This window comes from Hibiscus syriacus, unplaced genomic scaffold (genome assembly GCF_006381635.1).
Source record: "Hibiscus syriacus cultivar Baekdansim isolate YM2019G1 unplaced genomic scaffold, ASM638163v2 tig00110332_pilon, whole genome shotgun sequence".
NCBI classification, from domain to species: Eukaryota; Viridiplantae; Streptophyta; class Magnoliopsida; order Malvales; family Malvaceae; genus Hibiscus; species Hibiscus syriacus.
Genome location: NW_024062688.1, coordinates 2,182,226 through 2,206,303, shown reverse-complemented (window position 1 = coordinate 2,206,303; position 24,078 = coordinate 2,182,226). Strand labels below are relative to the sequence as shown.

Below are 24,078 nucleotides of genomic sequence, written 5' to 3'. Positions count from 1 at the left end.
TTCCGCAACAATATGCTAATTAAAACGAAGTTGTTTTTGTTTTTAGGTAATTAATTTGAAATTTTTTTCATTCATTCTTTTTTTTAAGTTTATTGTTGACTAAATTTGAACTAAATGCTCTTTAATCACTATAGAAGACCATTGTAGCTTCAATTTGAGAGGGTTGGGAGGGTCGCCCTCACTTCTTCAGTGCCCTATCCGAATTAATCGATTAATAAATCAGATACCAATGATTATAAAAAAATATGATCAAAGAGAAGTGTTTAAATTAAAACCAATCAATATCGTAATATTATAAATTATAACATTTAAATTTAAATAGTTTTTAGCAGTTGTGTTTATAGGATGTGTGAGCGTTTTTAATAAGTTAAGAAAAAATTTGAGCATACACTACTTTATAATCACTACATGTTATTAAAAATTTGACTTGATTGGATCAAATACTCTCCCCTAATAGTAACTATAATGTCTCTCACCCTCTTTTTGTATTTTTTAAGAAAAAAATTCGATTATGTTCGTTATATTTTGACTCATTTTTAAAACATTTGAATTGTCCGGTTGAATTGAAAATCAGAATTGAATCGATTCAACGTTTAAGTTATATTTTTCATCCATATCTTCCTTCAGTGGTGAAGGATGGTGGCTGTTTTCAGAGGACATAGAATTAAATATCACATATCGCATGGTGACACACGGCTCCATAGAATGATGCCATGTGTCACACCATTTTTTTAATGGAATTAACAACCCAAAGGTAAACGGGGGACTTGTGCATTTCGAAAAGTGCATGTTTCATATAGTACAGGTACTAAATGCAGAATTTGACCAACCGTTTTCAATTCAAGTGGCTAATTCAGTTCGGATTTTACAACGATGAACCATTCTTTTGGGCTAAATTTATACAGCCTCCAACGCTTCATTTTTCTCTATAATATATCCGAACAAGAGAATAAGAATATAGCCCTGCAAGGAGTAAGAACTCTTACCATGTGAAAAATCTTAAAAATTGAACATGTTTATGTGGAATACATACAATCATGTCCTAAAGAAGATGGATAATTCTCACAAAAACCACAGACTGAAAATATTGACCAATCACGTAGCAAATCTAAGAACTGGCTAATGGCAACCCATCCAATATAGTCCACTAAACAGCATAACCAAATTCATGGATTGCCAAAATTGGATAAACAAGCAGTAGCATTCAAAAACATATAATCTAGTTGTCCATAATAGACAGAAACTTACTATAGGAATTTTCAAGCTACTATCATTTCATAATATCTACAAATCTGATAATCCACAACTACAAACTAATCTCAATTATGTTATAACAAAACAGTGCAAGAAAAAAAAAGGATGCAATCATTTTGCAAACTTATTTTGGAAGGTTCTAACATGGTAGAATTATATGTGCTTAAAACAGGCAATGTTGTGTACTACCCTCTCTCATTCATCGCTTTCTGCTATGCCTTGAGCTCTTCTTTCGACTGCTCCGATCGTCGGAATCTGAGTCTGAGTCTGAATCAGAAGACTCAGAAGATGAGCTGTACCTCCTACACCTACCCTTTTTCTGCTGCTGCTTCTTCTTACTCCTCCTCCTCTCTTCTATTACTCCCCTCTGAAGAATATTCTGATCCCGTGACAGACGAGGCATCAGTGTCGGTCTCAAAAACTGAAGCCTCTCTATCACTACCAGACACCAGTACCGGAATCCGACCGATATTTCCCTTTGCTTTTCTTAGATCTATCATCATCCTTCTTATCCTTTCCATCTGGGATGTCCAAATCATAAGAAATCGAAAGCTTTATCCTGAGTTTGGGGTTCTTAAGTAGCTGAGTTCGTGAGGGTCGTGACATGTAACCCCGTTCGTTCTTGCATTCATATGTCCAATGCCCTGCTTGGAAACAGTTTTGGCACTGTGAAGCACCCATCGCAGGCATCGAAGCCTTGTCTCTCCTTTCGCCTAACCTCACTGCCTTCTCCGTACTCATCAAATACATCTGCCTCTTTGCCTCCCTTTTCTCCTGCTAGTCCCTTCTTCCTTCTGCCCATAAGCATTAACATTCCGAGCGCCGGCAGTAGCTGCCCTTTCAGCCTGAGCACGACTGAAAACAGTTTTTATATAAAATATTTTAAAAATTAAATTAAATTTTTATATATTTAAGTTAGATTTACTTTTTATCTTTTACATTTATTTTTATAATTATATATATAATCGGTAAACTGATTTTTCAATTTAATTAATAGTTTTAATTTTTATTAAAAATAAAATGTTCGAGTCACTTATTAGTTAACTTAAAATATTTCATTTAATTTTTTTAGTATCGTTAATATCTTAATAAAAATTATTACTTAATATAAAATAAATTCATAACTACTTAACAATTTTTAATATCTTTAAAAAACTGTTTTTAATTAAAAAAAATTAAATGAAATCTTTTTAACTTAATTAATTACTGATTTTGAACATTTTATTTTAAATAAAAGTTTAAAATCATTAAATAATTAAATAAATTAAAAACATTTGATTTAAGAATTATATATATTAAATTATAAAGGTAAAAAAGAAATCTAATTTGAAATTTTAATGTCATCTTATTATAAAAAGATTCAATTTGATAATTATATATATAATGTATAAAATTTGATTAGATATTTGCTTTAGCTTCATGGATAATTTACTCACGCTCTTCTTCAATGTTCTAGGTTTGAGACTATTAACAGCATTTTACTTCTTTTTTCCCTTCCATTAGTTAGAATAGGTTAAATAAAAAATATTTCAATTCTATAATAACTTAAGAAGTTGATCCAGCGGTTTCATGCACGTGTTTTGTTTTTCCAAGACTTGTTTTACAGATGATGCGACCAATATACAGCCGAAGTATATTACCAAGGAGCTTCCTAGTATTTTATCAACTCCTCCAACCAGACCGATCGGTTTAAACTTATCCAAAATGGTTGTAATGGTTTACTTGGAAATGAGAATAATAAAAGAGTGATTCAAACCACCTTTCATTTCTTGCCCCTCATAAAAGTTTAATAATGTCCCCTCTTAGGACATTCCAATACCTCTTGAAGTATCCAATACGGTCGCCATCGCGGGAACAGATGGCCCTCCCAATTTCTTCCAAAAAAGTTGCTTCACTCTGACCAAGTTTCTTGAAGTTTAGATTCATGCTGGAAACTTCCAAAGCAGATTTTGAGTTGACAACCATCTTGAAATCGTCATGAATTACCTTCTTCACTGTAGATTGATCCGAAACAAGACTATCACCAAACTTGATACTCGAAATCAGATTAGCTCTACGTATAACAGAGGTTGTCAACGTGTATTTCTATCGCTCTCATGAAACCAACGCGACCTTGATAAAGTTTGTCAACCAATTTTAAAAAATATTTTTCAAAGTTTGGTAAATGTTTCTTTGAAAAATGTTTTTTCAAAGTTTGGTATATGTTTGTTGAAAATATGAATGGGTAAATTCACTTTAGTCATTGCACTTTAGGGTATTTTCTAAGATTAGTCCCTAAGTTTCAACTATAAATACCCTAGCTCATTTAGCTTCAAAATCATCCCAAATCCCAAATCATCTTTCTCCCAATACTAGAGAGTTTCTTGTGAGTAGTGAGTGTTTTGTAAACACCTGTAAATTTTCTCTCTTAATAAAAGATATGCAGCAGTCCGGAGACGTAAGCACAATTGGCTGAACTCCGTTATCAATTTTTGAGTATTATTTTTCCGCTTTTATTTTGCATTCTTACTAATCTGATTATTGAGAAATTATTTGTTTACTAGTTTATTTCCCAATAACTGGTATCAGAGCTTTTGGTTGTAAATTTTGTCAATTTTTGCGAGGTCACTATTCATTACTATTCATGTGAATAGTGAATTTTGTGAATAGTAAAAATTTTGTCAGCGATACGAATTTGTCGACGGATGTGTTCTAATACATGGTGGTTCGCAAGAATTGTCAGAAACGATCCAAACGAAGCCAGATTCGAGTGGGAGCGATGGCTGCAGACGAAGGGAATGTGAAAATTGAAAAGTTCGATGGTGCGGACTTTGGCTTTTGGAAGATGCATATTGAAGATTTTTTGTACTAGAAAAATCTATATCAACATCTCTCAGGAAAGCAACCAGAGGGCATGAAGAATGAAGACTTAGCTCTTCTCGACAGACAAGCCCTCGGAGTTATCCGACTAACGTTATCCCGCAATGTTGCTTTCAACATAGCAAAGGAAAAGACCACGGCGGGTCTTATGGCGGCTCTCTCTAGTATGTATGAGAAGCCATCAGCCTCAAACAAAGTTCATTTGATGAGGCAATTGTTCAATTTGCGGATGGCAGAAGGGGCATCGGTGGCTCAACACCTAAATGAACTCAACACAATCACAACCCAGTTGAGTTCCGTGAAAATTGAATTCGATGATGAAGTTCGAGCTTTAATTCTCTTATCGTCTCTACCAGACAGTTGGAATGCTACTGTTACAGCAGTCAGCAGCTCGTCGGGAAACAGCAAATTAAAATTTGACGATGTTCGAGATCTGGTATTGAGTGAAGAAATTTGATGGAGAGAATCGGGTGAAGCATCAACCTCCTCAGCCTTGCACACAGAGTCTAGAGGGAGAACTTCAGAAAGAAATTCAAATCGTGGCAGATCCAAATCCAGAACGGGAAAATCAAGAATGGGAAAGAAAGATTTTACCTGTTATAAATGAGGCAAGAAGGGCCACTTTAAAAAGAATTACCGAGCACCGAAGAAAAATATCTGCGCACAAGAATCTGCCAACGTGACAGAGGATACAGGTGATTCCATGATTCTAAGCGTCAACAGTCTGATTGAATCATGGATCTTGGATTCAGGAGCATCTTTCCACTCCACCCCATGCCGAGAAATCATGGAGAACTATGTCAGTGGTGATTTTGGGAGGGTTTATCTAGCTGATGATGAAACCTTGAAGATCGTCGGAAAATGAGACATCCGATTAAAGCTGCCAAACCAGACCACCTGAAAGCTGACAGGAGTGAGACATATTCTTGGCCTCAAAAGGAATTTGATTTCTGTAAGACAACTTGATGGAGAAGAATATAGTACAACCTTTTCAGGCTGTGAATGGAAGATTACCAAATGAGCACTCGTCATTGCTCGTGGTAAGAAAATTGTTACTCTCTATATAACCTCAAATTTAGAGAATGTCATTGCAGTAGCAGATGCTGATGGAAAATCAAACCTATGGCACCAAAGGCTTGGCCATATGAGCGAGAAAGGGATGAAGACACTTTTATCAAAGGGGAAGTTGTCGGATCTAAAGAATATAGATGTCGGACTATGCGAGGATTACATCTTTGACAAACAAAAGAAAGTCAGCTTTGCAAAGATTGGTAAGACATCCAAGGCTGAAAAGTTAGAGTTGGTTTATACTGATGTATGGGGACCATCTACAGTTTCATATCTTGCAGGCTCATTATATTATGTCACATTCATCGATGATTCTACAAGGAAGGATTGGGTTTATTTTCTAAAGAAAAAATCAGAAGTCTTTGATACCTTCAGAAAATGAAAGGCCATGGTGGAAAATGAGACTGGTCTGAAAGTCAAGCGGTTGAGGTCTGATAATGGAGGAGAGTACAAAAATCGTAGATTCAGAGAATTTTGCGCAAACAATGGGATCAAGATGAAGACAACAGTTCCCATGACACCGTAACAGAATGGCGTAGTAGAGCGCATGAACAGAACTCTGAATGAACGTGCCAGAAGCATGAGGATACATGCCGGATTGCCCAAATTTCTATGGGCTGAAGTTATCAACACTGCAGCTTACCTGATTAACCGTGGGCCCTCAGTTCCTTTGGATGGCAGAATACCAGAGGAAGTTTGGAGCAAGAAAGAAATAAACCTTTCACACTTAAGAGTGTTTGGTTGTATTTCTTATATACACATAAACTCTGCTGAAAGAAGTAAACTTGATGCCAAGTCCAACAAATATATCTTTGTTGGTTATGGTGGTGATGAGTTCGGCTACCGGTTTTGGGACTATGAAAATCGGAAGATCATCAGAAACAGAGATGTCATTTTCAATGAGAATATGATGTACAAAGACAGGTTAACTGTAGAATCAAGCAGCTCCAATACCAAAGCTGAAACAAAGGAATTTGCTGAGTTCGAGGAGATTTCTGGAAATGATGTTCAGATCAGTCCTGAAGCAGTTCAAGAAGAACCAGGCACACCAGAACTAAGACGCTCCTCCAGAATTCCTAAACCAACCCAACGTTATTCTCCTTCTTTGCAATACTTGTTGCTGACTGACAATGGTGAACCAGAGTGCTATGATGAAGCAATGCAGGTGGAGGATTCAGTCAAGTGGGAGTCTTCCATGAAAGATGAGATGGACTCGCTTATGTCAAATCAGATGTGGGAATTAACTGAATTACCACCAGGAAAGAAAGCGCTCCACAACAAGTGGATTTACAGGATCAAGGAAGAGCACGATTGGAGCAAATGCTACAAAGCAAGATTGGTTCTCAAAGGTTTTCAGCAAAAGGAAGAAAATTTACATCTTGAGTAGTTAGATGTAAAGACAGCTTTCCTTCATGGTGATTTGAAGGAATAAATCTATATGAGGAAGCCAGAAGGCTTCATAGAGGCAGGCAAGAAAAACCTGGTATGTAGGTTGAAGAAGAGCTTGTATGGTTTAAAACAAGCTCCTAGACAGTGGTACAAGAAGTTCGATAGCTTCATGAGTAGCAGTGGCTTTACCAGATGCCAAGCAGATCATTGTTGCTACATCAAGAGGTTCGACAATAGCTTCATTATTTTATTGTTGTACGTTGATGACATGCTCGTTGCAGGCTCAAACATGCAAGAGATTATACACTTGAAGCAAAAATTGTCGAAGCAATTTGCTATGAAGGATCTGGGTGCTGCAAAGTAGATTCTTGGGATGAGGATCAAGAGAGACACAAAGTCGGGGACTTTGATGTTATCACAGGCTGAGTACATCAACAAAGTACTCTCCAGGTTCAACATGCAAGATGCTAAACCAGCAAGTACACCTTTAGGTGTTCATTTTAGACTCTCCAAAGAACAGTCACCAAAGACGGAGGAAGAACGTGCACACATGGTAATGTGTCGTATGCCTCAGCAATTGGAAGTCTGATGTATGCCATGGTATGTATCAGACCAGATATTGCTCATGTAGTGGGAGCTGTTAGCAGGTACATGAATAATCCGGGCAAGATACACTGGGAAGCAGTCAAATGGATCCTCAGATATCTGCGAGGTACCACAAACAAAGCACTTTGTTTCAAAGTTGGAGATACGATATTGACAGGCTATGTAGATATTGACTTGGCCGGAAATATTGACATCAAAATGAGCACTACAGGGTATGTCTATACTCTAGGAGGAACTGCACTGAGTTGAGTTTTTCAACTACAGAAGATAGTTGCTCTTTCCACAACTGAAGCAGAATATGTCGCTGTTACGGAAGCTAGCAAAGAGATGGTTTGGCTCCAAAGTTTCTTGGAAGAGTTAGGCAAGAAACAAGAAAACAATATCTTGTATTGCGACAGTCAAAATGCTATCCATCTAGCAAAGAATCCGTCTTTTCATTCCAGGACGAAGCACATACAATTGAGATATCATTTTATCCGATCTCTTCTGGAAGATGGGATTTTGAAACTTGAAAAGATTAGTGGAGCTCAAAATCCGGCAGACACGTTGACAAAGACAGTGACTACGGACAAACTGAAGTTGTGTTCAACTTCAGTTGGCATGCTAGAATAACAAGACCAGAAATACTGTTGCATTGATCGAGGTGTGAAGACAGATTAAAATCAGTCTTCAAGTGAGAGATTGTTAAAAGTTAGTTCAAAGTTTGGCAACCAACTTTGAAAAATGTTTTTCAAAATTTGGTAAATGTTTCTTTGAAAAATGTTTTTCAAAGTTTGGTAATGTTTGGTAGATGTTTGTTGAAAATAGGAATGGGTAAATTCACTTTAGTCATTGCACTTTAGGGTATTTTCAAAGATTAGTCCCTAAGTTTCAACTATAAATACCCTAGCTCATTTAGCTTCAAAATCATCCCAAATCCCAAATCATTTCTTTCTCCCAATACTAGAGAGTTTCTTGTGAGTAGTGAGTGTTTTGTAAACACCTGTAAATTTTCTCTCTTAGTAAAAGATCTGCAGCAGTCCGGAGACGTAAGCACAATTGGTTGAACTCCGTTATCAATTTTCGGGTATTATTTTTCCGCTTTTATTTTGCATTCTTACTAATCTGGTTATAGGGAAATTACTTGTTTACTCGTTTATTTCCCAACGGTCATGAATTACCTTCTTCACTGTAAATTGATCCGAAACAAGACTATCACCAAACTTGATACTCGAAATCAGATTAGCTCTACGAATAACAGAGGTTGTCAACGTGTATTTCTATCGCTCTCATGAAACCAACGCAACCTTGATTTTTGAAATCATTCTCGCTCTTCCCTCCCATGCTCGTTCCAGAGAGTGGATTTCAACTTCCTGATATTTTCAACTAAATTAGGAACACCAGCTGCATTATGTATTTCGTCTTTAAGATCACTGGTATTGCATTCCAAATCCGCTATTGACGGTTTAGAAACAGATTTGAAATTTTTGTACCAGCTCCTTATAGCGAGCTTTGATCCTTGTAGAAGCTTAACCAAGCCTGACTTGCAGTTACTATCCTTTAATCGATTTAGAGTCGAAACTACCATATCATCAAAGCCAGCTTCATCAAACCAATAATTGAAACACTTAAAAGGTTGAGGATCCCAATCCACCCTAGACTCCAATATTATAGCATTATGGTCAGAAATCGACTTTGATGGCACCTTTTGGTACATTGACAAACTCTGGCGACACAAGAAATCTTTCCAGCCTTACAAAAGTGGGAGAATCCCTATAGTTGCACCAGTTAAAAAAAGCCACCAATCGTGGGCAAGTCAATAAGTCCAGCCTCATTCACAAAAAATTGGAACATGTCCACCACTGCTTGATTGTAAGAAAAATCACTCTTTTCCTCTGGTGATAAAAAGGCGTTGAAATCTCCTCCAATACACCATTGGATATCATTACTTTTGGCAAATGTGAGTAATTCTGAGAAAAAACTATGTTTATTGGAGTCTACAGACGGACTATACACATTTATAATATCACAACAAAAATTATTGCTTCGAAATGAGAGCAACATATCTCTGATGAAGGAAGTGATCGGTAAGTTGAAAATAATCAGAATCCCATAGACATAGAGCCCACCGGCCGAGCCAGACGCCGGAGAAGAAACAATCTGGAAGCTAGAGGAGGCCCAACGAAGCCCCAAAAAATTACAACCGATCGAACCTACTTTTGTTTCTTGGAAGAGAGCAATAGTTGGTTTATACGGGCAAATTGCTTTCCTAGCCGACCTTACATTCTCTCTAACAATATTGATAAACTCATTTAATAAATTATTTATCAACATATTAATTATGGTAATGAATTATTATAATTAGTTATGAATTGTAAATTTATTTTAATTCGTGAAAGAATATAAGGGTAGCTGTTGCAACCTTGCATTGAAAATTAGTATTGAATTAGTGAGAAAATTACCCCTTAAATGTTGAGAAAAAAATTGAAGCAACCGATTATTATCTTGATTCGTCCAAGTACCCAAATTATATCCTTGGAATTCACAACACCCCTTGGAAAAACACAAAATGGAAGAGATGCCACATACGGGGATAAAGTGTTCAGAAATGCTAGTTTTACAAATAATCATTTGAAAGCATCATTAATTCTACACTCGTTGTTGATATCTAACTCAAAATCATATGTAATGATCGATAAAACAACTGTGACACTCAAAATCATATGTGATGCTCGTTGTTAATTACGGCGTTTTAAAGATCTTGAGTGATGTAGTCATAAAAGAGAGTAGCATACACATTATACTTTTTTTTTTCTCTATACGTGATTTTGTCCCAATGATTTTTCTTATTCTTTAACACGGCTACAAGTCTTGGATATTATTATATTATGTACTCTCTCTTTTTCGGTGTATTTTTGTCTGAGATTTTTTTAGTAAGCTTTTAATGAGACATGTTTTTTTAATAATTTAGAATGGTTACAATATAGTATATGTTCAAAAAAAATTAATCGATATATTGATAATGCATACTAACCTACCCATATAGCTGTTCAAATCTAAAATCTTTAAGGGAAATAACATTCTTTTTTAACATTGAGATCACTTAACGTGTTCTTTAATACATCTAAGGAATTGTGAATTCTATCTACAAGTAACACTTATTGGACTCTTGATATTTTGTTTTTCTATAACACCCCTTATGTATATGATTATAACCCTACAAATGGTGATTTTGTAAAAATCATAATATACAAGTTATTAGAAGCATGAACCAAACGACTTCAATGGTTAAGGAACTTATTGTTATTCTTTGAAGTCTTAGGTTCGAATACTGTCTATGTAATGATATAACCGTTTATTGTCAAATGATTAAGAATCTTTGAACATATACTTCTTTATATTTATCTTAGATTTATCAAAAAATAATTACTAGAAAAACAATATCATCTCTCATTTTGTTATTTATCTCTCGTTCATTTTTTTCCTTATTCTTACCGTAAATTATGTAGTTTTATAATCTAGATTTATATTTAATATACTATTTGTATATAAATTTACAAATTAAATGAAATATATGATAAAATTTCAAAATAAATCCATAACAATGTACTAAACACATCAAGTCGGTTGGTCAAGTTTTTCCTACATATACTATGGGCTGTTATCTTCTTCTGGATGGGATAATTCGATATATCGATAGTGCCCTTCATGCCTATTGGTGGTCGGGTGACCCGTCAGATAAAGGTTGGCCACTAGTCGAGTAGAGTACGGTTTGTCAGCAGGAAAACCGGAGAGAGTCGGTGGTCTGGGGTTCTACGATCTTCATCTATTTAATATAGCGATGCTTGGTACGCAAATTTGGGCGTTGCATATAGAATCCATCCATTCAGCTTTCCCGCTTGTTGACAGCAAAGTACTTCTTTCTGGCAATATCCTCTCGTCTGTGCCCACTGACAAATTGTTATGTCAAGGTCATTCATCGGGAAATTATTCAGTCCACTCCGGGTACCGATGGATATGCAGACAACATCGACAGCCCGCTCACTCATCACGTCTATGGTTGGTCTTATCTCGTCTCCCTACATTGCCGAGGGTGCGCCTGTTTGGTTGGAGAGCTGCTCATGAAGCTCTACCGGTGCGTCGTCTTCTGTTCTTGGCTGGGATGTTCGATGCCATCTGTCCTTTATTTGAATTATCCGAAGAAACTGTGTTTCATGCTCTACGGGACTGCCCTGAGGTTATCCCAATCTTTTCAATGGCGGGGTTGCCCTCCTTTGTTGTATCTGGTGTGTTTGATTCATGTGGCAGTTGGTTGAAATCTACAATGGGGCTGATGGACACTGTATGTTTCACTATTTTGTTGGGTATGATATCACAGAATTGGCATCGGTGAAATGTTTTGGTTCGTGAGTCAAGACTGCTTTCTAAGTGGCATGTATCGACGACCACCCGTGCTTTGCAGTCTGCTTATTCTGATGCTACATCCAACAATTTGGCTCCCAGATCTACTACTTCATTCATATCACACTTGGAGCATTGGAGTAAACCATCTTCGGGCATCATTAAAATAAATGTTGATGGGGCTTGCCATCCTCCAATGCAGCAGCAACGGTTGGCAACATCGCTTGGGACTCAGACGGCTTTGTTCTTGCAGTTCAGACCATGTGCGCTTCTATATCTAAGGACCCCTCTATGATTGAGGCTGATGCAATCTGTGCAGGTCTTCAATTTGCAGTGGGAGCTGGTTATTCTCGAGTAATATTGGAGAGTGACGCTACTAATGTAGTTGCACAGGTTCTTCAGTCTGACACTGATTTTTCAGTGCTACATTTTCAACTGTTTGAAGCTCGGGACATTCTTAACTCCCATCCGAATTACAAGCTGGTCGCGGTTCGTCAAAGGCTAATGTCGCCTCGCACACGCTTGCACAATGGGCTTCCAACATTGGCACTCTAATTTCATTCACGTTAGATTATCCACATTGCATTTATGATATTACTGTAACAGACGCTATTTCCAGTTAATACTTATTTGATTATTTTAAAAAAAATGTGATGGTTTTAAATAATTTAATATAAATCTTTTTAAAACTCAAATCCCCATGATTATTAATGGAAATTGTTAAAACAAAAAAATTGCAAAACTGAGACTTGAAAACAGAATGTAATTAATTGCCCAGTTCCCCCCCCCCCTTCATTTAATTACTTCCTCCGTTGGGTGTTAAACTAGATTTCAGATCCGAAGCCTCTTCTGCTCTGCTTTCTTGTCCGAAATCAAATTTCACACTTCCAGTTCACCGGAACTCAACTCTCTCTCTCTCCAAACACCACACTCCGCCGCCGACCCCGCCGCCGTAGTGCGCCTAAACTCAGGATCTCATCTTTGAAAAGGTATGTTCTTTGATCAAATTCGATTCCGTCAATTAATACCTACTTAGATCCACATTTTGCGAGAAAATCATGAACTCCAATTACGGGAAAGGGTTGTCTGGTTCGCTAAAAAGCTTCGATTTTGATCTCGGCCTTGGATCGGGCCGACCCAAATCTCTCAATGATCAAAAGAACAAAACCACTTCTCCATATTCATCGACAACATCTGCACAATCGAAGCCGGGATGGCAACCCAACAAGCCGTCGTGGACCCACCAACCCACACCCCGAATCAGGCAACCCAACCCGGGTTATCTGGTCCCACTTCCATGGTGGGAGACATTTTTGGGAAGAGCTGGGGCTCCACGGGAGGTAATAGCTCTGGGGTTGGGATCGTTAACAAGAGCCCTAATTTGTTTGGAGATTTGGTTACCTCTGCTTTGGGACAGGGAAAGAGTAATAGTAATTCTAATGTTCCTTTGAAAAATTCGAATCCGGCTTCAAATTCTTCGAGTAAAAGCACATATTCAATGGGGAATTTGGCTGATTCATTACCCAAAAGTACTGGGAATTGGGGAACTTCTGGTGGATACAATAATAACAGTGGTATTGGTAGTAGTAATGTTAATGTCGATATTAATAATACTAAGAGTCAGAATCTTGGCGGGGCACCAATGAAAAGTACGGCCGGAGGAGCTGGTGGGATTGGTTCGAAGGACCCTTTTGGTTCTTTGGTTGATTTTTCATCAAAACCATCAGGTAGCCTTAATTCAGGAAGCAACAGAGGAAATAAGGCCAAGGTTGCAGATGATGCATTTGGGCATTTTCAGAATGCTTCAAAACCTAGCACAATTGCATCTCCGTCTAGTGGTTTCACTTCGAGTTATCATGATTTTATGGGGTCGGATGTTTCTTCTGGTTTGAATATGGATGATTTTGGGATGCCTGCGAAGAATGTTGGATCTCAAAGTCAATCATCTGTTCAGAGCTCAGGCGGTGACCCTCTCGACATGTTCATTTCGGCGTCTTCAGCTTCTGGTGGAGTTGCTGCTCAAGCATCCAGTGCTGGTGGAGGTGGAGAGCAGCAATTTTCAGGAGTTGATGATTGGGGGTTAGACTCCGAGTTCGGAGGAGGAGGAAATGACGTCGGCTCGACAACAGAGCTCGAAGGGCTTCCTCCTCCCCCGGCTGGTGTCACAGCATCTTCTGCCAAGAGCAAGGGCATCGACAACCAGAAGCAAGGCCAGTATGCTGATGCCATTAAGTGGCTGTCGTGGGCAGTGGTTCTGCTTGAAAAGACAAAAGATAAGGCTGCCACCATGGAGGTTTTATCATGTAGGGCTTCATGCTATAAAGAGGTTGGGGAGTACAAGAAGGCTGTAGCTGATTGTTCAATGGTACGAGACTCTTCAAATTGTTAGATATTATATTTGCTTATTAGTGCAAATATTTATATTAAAATTCTATAGCATGCACGTAGATTGCAAATGATTTTTTAAATTTACTCAATCCCATGCAAACCTCCTCCCAAATTGTTAGGGTGGCACGGGGTTGAGGTTTGATCCGATGTTAGCTCTGGAGCAAGCATTTAAACCTGATCTCAAATGGGTGTGAGAAAGAATAATTAGCATGGTACTCTATTTGCACACTGCAAGGTCCTTTGATTTTGTATTCATCAAGGATACATCAACTGAAATCACTATATGGATTGATGGTCCACTAGTTTTACAGATGAAGTTATGTTGTTCATTTTTCTATCAAGGTATTAGAGCACGATGAGACGATTGTGTCCGTCCTTGTACAACGTGCACTGTTGTACGAAAGCATGGAGAAATACAAACTTGGGGCTGAAGATCTAAGAACTGTTCTGAAGATTGATCCTGGTAATAGAATCGCAAGAAGTACCGTCCATCGCTTGGCCAAAATGGTGGACTAGAAGGTTCGATGACTCATTTGTTTTGTATTATTATTATTATTCATTTAGATTGATACCCTTTTTCCCTTCATACTAAGAACAGAATTGAGGGGAATTAATAACTTTTTCTCCTCTAGATACATGGCATTTCAATATGTCTCAATGTGGTGGGTATAGGTATGGTGTGATTGGTTATTCTATCTTGTTTTGATATTGATATTCCTAAATAGCTTGGGTGTATGCTTTCGGTACAATATATTTTGTCATTCAATACTTGTTTGCTTTGGTATAACAGTTGTGGTATTGTATTGGATGGTGTTTTGTTATTTGGTTCTTCAATGGATGATGGTGGAGAACATAGTGAAATGAAACCCTAGATCCGTTAGTTAAGCAGATTTAGAGATTTTACCTCATGGATGGTTATTTGCTTAAAGGCTGCTTATATATGAAATTTACTACGGATGAGGTAGTCTCTTGGGTGAGTAAAACTCAAGTCTAACTTGAAAAACGATAGTTTCATAAATTCGACTCGAAAAGAATTCAAATTCGAATTGTGTTATAAGATAGAATTGAAATAATTTGAATATCTCAAAATTTTTAGTAATTAGCGGATTGGTTTGCAAGCTTGAGTTGAGTCTCTCAAGGCAGCACGATATATGTATATCATATATGAATAAATATATATTCATGTCATAAATTGTTATAGAACATTGTTTAAATTGAAATTTAATAGACTATAACATTATAAATATTTAGAATTAAATTTAAATTGAAATTTAAACAATTTAATTTGATTTGACTTGAATTTTATAAACTCAGTCTAAAAAAAATTGAATAAAATTTGAAGTGTAAAATAGAATTCATAACTTAAGCAAGTCAAAATCGATTCATCCCTAAAAAACCTAGAATCAGCAAAAACACGTTTTGGAAGGCCCTCTTAATAGTACTAAGAGTGGGGTGCATGCTGTAATTCTAAACCATGCTGAATGTTACCTGGATTCGGAATGAGTATACAATTATGTATTCAACCCCAAATTACGAGTTCTAGCTTATATTTGTTTCGGAATATTATGTAATTCTAAACCCAATTTGACTTTATGGGGTTTCTTCGAAAACTTTTTCTGTGCGACGGCATGACCAGTTAAACAAGTGACCGGTTAAAATTTAGACCGGTTATGTTATATTATTTAACCGAAAATATTATCAAGTACAATAACATATTAGGTAACGCTTATATAATGTAATAGGTAGCGCTTATATAATAAAATAGGTATTTAACTGGAAATATTATCAAGTACAATAACATATTAGGTAGCGTTTATATAATGTAATAATTAGCGCTTATATTGACCTATTTTATAAGTAAACCGGTATATTTATACCTGTAACATTGCAAATTTATCTATTACATTATAATTATCGGTTTCGATGTTTTTTGGATCGATACTTTTTATAAATGTATCGACACTATATGCGTTCACCCTTTTGGGCATTCATTCTGGAAAAAAGTATCGACACATTAAAAAGTGTCGACACATTATGTATACCTATTCTCACATAAAACCGGTATAAATATACCGGTTATATTACAAAATTACCTATTACATTATAATTATGGGTTTCGATGTTTTTGGGATCGATACTTTTTAAAAATGTATCGACACTTTATGAGTGCACCCGTCTGACATTCATTATGGACAAAATATATCGACACAAACTTAATAAGTGTCGATACTTTATGATGACCTATTTTCTCATAAAACTGGTATATTTATATCGGTTATGTCGTAACCGGTTTTCGCCCGGGTACGAATTTTTACTTTACTTTTACTACTTGGCGGGGAAAATAAAACGAATAAATAAATGATTTTGATTTAAAAAATATTTTGGGAGTCGCCATTGGCCTTTTTGAGTTAGGTAGGTCAAATACTTAAAACAATCTTTTAAAATAGTTTTGAATAAAACATAATTTAAAAGATAAAATTGATCTGCGTATAACAAAAAATTTTAGTAAAATAAGATTCGTGGTCGATTACGTTTAGGGAAGGATTAACACCCCTATAACGCCCAAAATTTGGTACTCATTAATTATAAATTGTCTCTATTGTCTGAAATTTAAAAATTCAAAGATATATTTATTTTATAATATTGTTATTTCAAATTTATAATTTTATAAAAATATATTAATTTAAATATAAATAAGATATTTATCTATTTAGAAATATCAGAAAATGACTTCTAGGTGCTTTAAGACAATTCTTTTCTTCGATATATAAAAGAAATATTAATAAAATATTTAACAATTAATATATATTTTATAAGATAAAAATGTCAGAAAACGGACTTCTAGGTGCTTTAAGACAGCCATTTTCTTTAATTAAAATAAAATAAAAATAATTTATATAAAGGATTTAAAAATAAAATAAATATTATTTATTATATATATATATATTTATAATAATAATAATATTTAAATATATTGATAATAATCATATAAAATTTAAACAATAACTATAATAAATGAAAGTAAAAATAATAAAAACTAATAATTTAAAGTTAATGATTAAATTAAAATATATTAAAATTAAATATCTAATTCACAATTAATTTATTTAAAATTACAGGGATTAAACATGCTATTTTTCATTTATTTAATTTAGGGGCAAAAATAAAATTATATTAAATTCGAGTATCAAATTAAAATAAATTAAAACCTATTATTCGGGGTTAAAATATTAATTATTAAAATCAAAGGACTAAATTTGTCATTTACCTAAAATATATATTGTTTTATGTAAAGGGCTAAAATGAATATATATAAAATTCGAATACTGAATTAAGAGGATCTAAAGTTTACTTTAGTGACTAAAATATAAGATTACAGAACTGTGATGGAAGCGGGTAAAGTTTTACCTAAAACAATTTACATAATTACGCATATACCCCTCCCCAAAACGACGCCTTTCGGTGAGGGGTATTTAAACCCAAGACCGAACGGCCTTAAGGCCAAAGCCTTTATTTCCTTCTCTCTCATTCTCTCTCTAAATTGAGAGAATAAATTTCTCTCTCGTTTCTCTCTAAAACAGAGAGATATGACACCGACCGACAGCCGTCTGCCGGCGTTAACCCCACCGCCAGCCACCGCATCCGGTGGCCGGAAAATTTTATTTTACACCAAAATGTAGATCGGATCATCCTAATGACGGTTCCGGTGACCGTTTTTCTTAAAAAGCTCCTGATCGGAGCAAATATATGAAAATACCTTTGGGTTTTCGAAGGCCTTAAGTGATGCTTGGAGGCTCGTGTGAACTCTGGTGATGGCGGTGCTTCCTCGGTAAGTATTCCTCGTATTTTCCTTGTTATTTTGGTGTTTTATGGTTGCTAGGTTACTCATTCCTTCTCTGGTTTTTCTTTGCAGGTTCGGTTGATGGCTTTATAGCCATCATCAGCGCTCATCTTGGACCGGATAATAGAGTGGCAGTTTAGTGAGTCACCAAACTTTAGTGGTGACTCATAGTGGCCTTTAACGTGGACGTCTGGTTTTGAATCTTCTGGAGGCTCTCGGCTGGCGTCGTGGCAGTATATGAAGCGGCGTGGAGCGGCGGCAACAGAGGCGGCGACTGCATGTCCCTAGGTATCATAACCCTAGGGTTTCAGCTGGAGGCTTCTGGACCGTTGGATTTGAGATCCAACGGTGGATGATTACTGGCGGATAGAGCTGAGATCAAACCCTAATCAGTTTAGGGTTTCTATTAAGCTAGCTCAGTTAGGCCAGAACTAGGCTCTAGGTATTGGGTACTGTTGTAATTGGGCTCCGGGTATTGGGCCTGTAATATGTAATAATAATATTTATTAATAAAAATATAATAAAAATATTTATTAATAAAAATATAATAATAATAGTAATAATTATAATCATTATAATAATAAAAATAAAATAGACAAAATTTAATGTCTACAGCTGCCCCTCTTTGTACATTCTTGTGTTAACAAGAATATGGCAAAGACGAAAAGACAATAAATTTTTGTTCAGTTGACTTCTCTTGATTAAGATGGAAATGTTGAACAAATTCTTCTCATTATGAATTATTCCACTGGAGATGTCAATTCATCTCCTTTTGTGATGTAATCTAGCAAAAAGTTTGAACAAGTTCTGCTCCTTATTCTTCAGATGAGTTCTTCTCATTATAAACACTTCTGAAAATGTTGATGTTAATCTATCTCCTTCTATGATAGATTATACAAGCTCTTCTTGATGCTAATCTATCTCATTCTGTGATAGATCATACAAAAGGTTGAACAAGCTCTTATCATTATGAACTTCTTCTTCATTCTTCAGATGACTTCTTCTTATTATGAACTTTCTCTGGAAAAGTTGATGATGATCTATCTCCTTCTGTGATAGAGTCATGCAAAAGGTTGAACAAGTTCTTCTCATTATGAACTTCTTCTTCCTTCTTCAGATGAGTTCTTCTCATTATGAACTTCTCTGGAAAAGTTGATGTTGATCTATCTCCTTCTGTGATAGAGTCATGCAAAAGGTTGAACAAGCTCTTCTCATTATGAACTTCTTCTTTCTTCTTCAGATGAGTTCTTCTCATTATGAACTTCTCTGGAAAATTTGATCCATCAAATGATGAATTCAAACAAAATGTTTGAACAAATTATTCTCATTATGAATTTCTTCTTCCTTCTTCAGATGAGTTCTTTTCATTATGAACTCTTTCTGGAAATGTTGATCCATCGAATGATGGATTCGAATCTTTGCTAAAATCTTTGAATTTCTTGTCAAATATGGATAAAATGGATGAAAATGCACCTATTTTGCAAATGTCTAAATATGATGCATGAATGTTAATTTCATCTTTATTTAATTTCAAAGAGGTGAACTTAGTCTTTCTTCAATTGTGTAGAAATCCAATAAATCTTTCCTCTTCGAACGAAGAATCTATCATCTTTGAAGAGTGTAGATGTAGATATGCCTTATTTTTGTATAATGTCACAAAACCCCTTGAGAACAAAACTCAATGGCACATGCTCTTGAAAAGTTTGCACTTATGTAACATGTTGATTCTGATAACTACTCATCTGATTATGAAGTAATCTTTCAAGATGATTTCACAGATATTGATAGTTCTTCTGATACCGAGGAAATCCTGAATTCTGATTTTGATGAGGAGAATAAACTGTTATACTTTAAGAAAATGGGATACTCAAATGCTAAGTCTTCAATAGTCATAGAGATGTGGTCCTGATTCATCAATTGCAGAGTTGACAGATTTTATATATGCTGCTCAAATGGTTAAGGCTGCTGATGCACTTATTCCAGTAAAAGATAGGAAGCCATTATGCAATGATCCCAATTACAAGAAAAGGTGAAACTTGGGCTATGATTTTCTTAGAAAAAGAAGAAGCAAACGTAACTTGAAAAGAAGCTTCTTAATGTAGACGATCATGCAGTTCATCTTCCTAATCCAATGATTGGTTTTGGAGTTCTTACTGAACCAGATCTGATAACTCAAAGAATACTTCCAGAAGATGCTATTGGGCCTCCTTATTTCTACTATGATAACATGCTATTTGCTCCAATTGTATTTGGGCTAAAATGTCACAGTACTTATATGATGTAGAGCCAGAATTTGTAGATTCGAAGCAAATTTGCACTGTTGCATGGAAAGGGGGCTATATTCATAATCTGCCCATTGATAACAAATTTCCTCTTGTTCCGCTTCCAAATGACTCTATGATGGACATAACTTGTTTTTCTTTTCAACAGTGATTGCAAATGTCGATAAGACTTACTTTAGATTCCATGTACTTAAAAGTATTAATCATGAAGTAATAGCCAGGAATATTTTGTTTGTTTTTAAGATTATATTAATCTATTTACAGGATGTTTATATGAAACAAATTGAATTTCAAAAATAAATTGAATTTCAAAAAGATAAACTTGGAATAAATGATAAATATATAAAAATATATTTAAAGTCATGACAATCATAGGAATGATAAAAATTCAAATGACTCAACAAATTATTAGCACAAGTATTTCTAAATTAAACAACTTGATATGATTTAGAGTATTGAAGTAAGCTTTTGTCTGGAAGATCTCAAACGTTGTCAAAATGCTTGTAGATGTGAAGTTCCTCCCAAACTATCAAAATCTTAAGAAGGTTTAATTGCCAGATGCCTAATACCAACATGTATTTGAGCAGCCCTTTCAGGTTTTCAACTCAAATCCTTCTTTTGGTTGCAAGACGCCCTTTGCGGGTTTTCATCACGACCCTCCTTTTCTATTTTTTTCTTTTTCAACATGTTTTCTCTTTCTTTCTTTTTTCTTTTTCTTCATTTTTTTTCAAGAATAATATTTCTTGACAGAATCTGAGTTTATTGGGTTTCTCAGAACTTTTCCATCCATTTCTGCCAAGATCAACGCTCCTCCAGAAAAGGTCTTCTTTACAACGTATGACCCTTCCCAATTAGGCATCCATTTCCCACGGAAATCTTTATGTATAGGCAAGATCTTTTTCAACAATAGATTACCCTCTTGGAATTCTCTTGGATATATTTTCTTGTCATGAGACTTCATCATCCGTTTCTGATACATCTGTCCATGGCAAATAACTTTAAATCTATTTTCATCAATAAGGTTCAATTGATCAAATCGAGCTTGGATCCATTCAGACTCATCCAATTTCACCTATCTCAAGATTTGAAGTGATGGGATCTCAACTTCAATTGGTAAGACTGCTTCCATTCCATAGACTAAAGAAAAAGGTGTTGCCCCAGTAGATGTTCGCACAGTAGTTCGGTATACATATAAAGCAAAAGGTAACTTCTCGTGCCAATCTTTGTAAGTTTCAATAGTCTTTGTAATGATTCTCTTGATGTTCTTATTTGCCGCTTCAATTGCCCCATTCATCTTTGGACGATATGCTACTGAGTTTGCATGCTTGATCTTAAACTGTGTACAAAGTTCAGTCATCATTTTGTTGTTCAGGTTCAGAGCATTATCTGTAATGATCCTTTCTGGTAGACATACCGGCAAATTATTTATTTCTTTATGAATTTGCAGACTGTAGACCTCTTAATATTGGTATATGAAGCAGCTTCAACCCATTTGGTAAAATAGTCAATTGCTACTAAGATGAAACAATGTCCATTCGATGCTTTTGGTGTGATTGCCCCAATGACGTCTATTCCCCACATAGAAAATGACCAAGGTGCTGTCATTACATGTAAAGGAGATGGGGGTACATAAATCTTATCTGCATATATCTGGCATTTATGACATCTCCTTGCATAATCAATGTAATCTGTGTGCATTTTAGCCCAATAATATTCATATCTCATTATTTTTCTAGCCATGGAAAGACCATTTGCATGTGTTCCACATATTCCACTGTGTACTTCCTCAATGATGCTTCTGGCTTCGCTAGTATTTAAACATCTTAACAACATTTGATCATTGCTTCTTCTATACAAAGTCTCGCCATCAAGAAAGTATCCAGCAACCATTCTTCTCAATGTTCTTTTATTAATTTCAGATGCATTTTATGGATAACTTTGATATTTGATATATTGCAGGATATCATAATACCATGGTTTGCCATCTGCCTCTTCTTCCACACTGTAACAATGTGCAGGAATTTCATATACTTGCATTTTGATCTGCATCATATCAACTTTCTTAGTTGCCTGAAACATAACAGCTAATGTGGCCAAAGCATCTGCCATTTAATTTTCCTCTCGAGGGAGATAATTGAAGGTGATTTTCTCAAATTCTTTTACTAATTCGAGGGAAAAATTCCGGTATTCCAGCAATTTGGGATCTTTTGTTTCCCGTTCTCCTCGTAATTGATACACCACTAATGATAAATCTCCATATATCTGGAGAAATTTAATTTTCCTTTCTATGGTTGCCTTCAATCCCATGACACAAGCTTCATATTCTGCCATGTTATTAGTGCAAAAGATCTCCAGTCTGCTTGTGAAAGGATAATAAATATTTTCTGGAGAAATTAGCACTGCTCCAATTCCTCGTCCCAAGGCATTGGATGCTCCATTAAAATAAAGCTTCCAGGATTCATCATTCGTTATGACTTCTTCATTCATGGATATGCTTAACAAATCTTCGTCTGGAAAATTAAAGCTTAGAGACTGATAATCATCGGATACGCGACTGGCCAGAAAATCAACTATGACATTTCCTTTTATTACTTTTTGGTTGACATATACAATATCAAACTCGGATAATAACATCTTCCATCTAGCCATTTTGCATGTCAAAGCTGGTGATTCCATCAAGAACTTTAAAGGATCAAATCTAGATATCATCCAAGTGGTATGATATAACATGTATTGTCTGAGCCTTCGAGTAGCCCACACCAAGGCACAACATAATTTTTGTATTGGTGGGTATCGAATTTCACAATCAGTAAATTTCTTACTCAGATAATAAATGGCTTTCTCTTTTCTTCCAGATTCATCATGCTGTTCCAGTACACATCCCATCGAATTTTCAAAGACTGTTAAGTAGAGGATTAACGGTCTATCAGGCACTGGTGACACTAAAATGGGGGCATTGGATAAATATCTCTTAATAATATCCAAAGTTTCTTGACATTCATCATTTCAGACTTTAGGATTGTTCTTTCGGAGTAATTTGAATATTGGATCACATTTTTCAGTTAACTGAGAAATGAACCGAGATATATAATTTAATCTTCCCAAAAAGCCTCGAACTTCTTTCTTTGTATTTGGTTGTGGAAGATATTGAATTGCTTTTACTTCATCTGGATCAATCTCGATTCCTTTTTTACTGACTATAAATCCCAAAAGCTTCCCGAAAGTTACACCAAAAGTGCATTTAGCGGGGTTGAGCTTTAATTGATAATTCCTCAATCTATGGAAAAGCTTTCTCAAATTTGAATATGTTCTTCTTCGGTTCGGGATTTGGCAATCATTTCATCCACATATACTTCAATCTCTTTGTGCATCATGTCATGAAACAGAGTTACCATGGCTCTTTGATACGTTGCCCCTGCATTTTTCAATCCAAATGGCATTACTTTATAGCAGAATATGCCTCACATGGTTATAAATGTTGTTTTTCCATGTCTTCAGGGTTCATTTTTATCTGAGTATACCCTGTAAAGCCATCCATGAATGAAAATCATGCATGACCTGCAGTATTGTCCACCAATGTATCTATGTGAGGTAATGGAAAACTATCTTTCGGACTAGCTTTGTTGAGATCTATGTAATCCACACACATTCAGACTTTCCCGTTCTTATTTGGTACTGGTACTATGTTGGCTACCCATTCTGGATATTTAGCTGCATGTAGAAAACCTGCATTAATTTGCTTCATCACTTCCTCTTTAATTTGCAAAAGCATTTCTGGTCTCATTCGTCTGAGCTTTTGTTGAACGGGTTTATATGCTGGACTGATTGGAAGTTTGTGCACCACTATATCTGTACTCAAAACAGACATATCTTGATAAGACCATACAAATATATCTTTGAACTCTTGGAGAAGATCTATCAATTCTTGTTTTATCTGGGATGACAAAGAAGTACCAATTTTCACTTCTTTCATTTCTTCATTAGTTCCCAGATTTACATTCTCAACTTCTT

The 24,078-nt window shown here is 35.6% G+C and overlaps 1 long non-coding RNA gene and 1 pseudogene across 1 annotated transcript; one reads left to right on the top strand and one right to left on the bottom strand.

The window, feature by feature from the left end:
- Nucleotides 1-1,401: 1,401 nt before the first annotated feature.
- LOC120119384 lies at nt 1,402-18,904 on the bottom strand. Its single transcript, XR_005515825.1, has 3 exons — nt 18,885-18,904; nt 10,488-10,490; nt 1,402-1,592 (listed from the first exon to the last, which is right to left on the bottom strand). It is a non-coding gene; the product is annotated as an uncharacterized LOC120119384 (long non-coding RNA).
- On the top strand, nt 12,331-14,756 carry LOC120119383 (annotated as a pseudogene).
- Nucleotides 18,905-24,078: the final 5,174 nt, after the last annotated feature.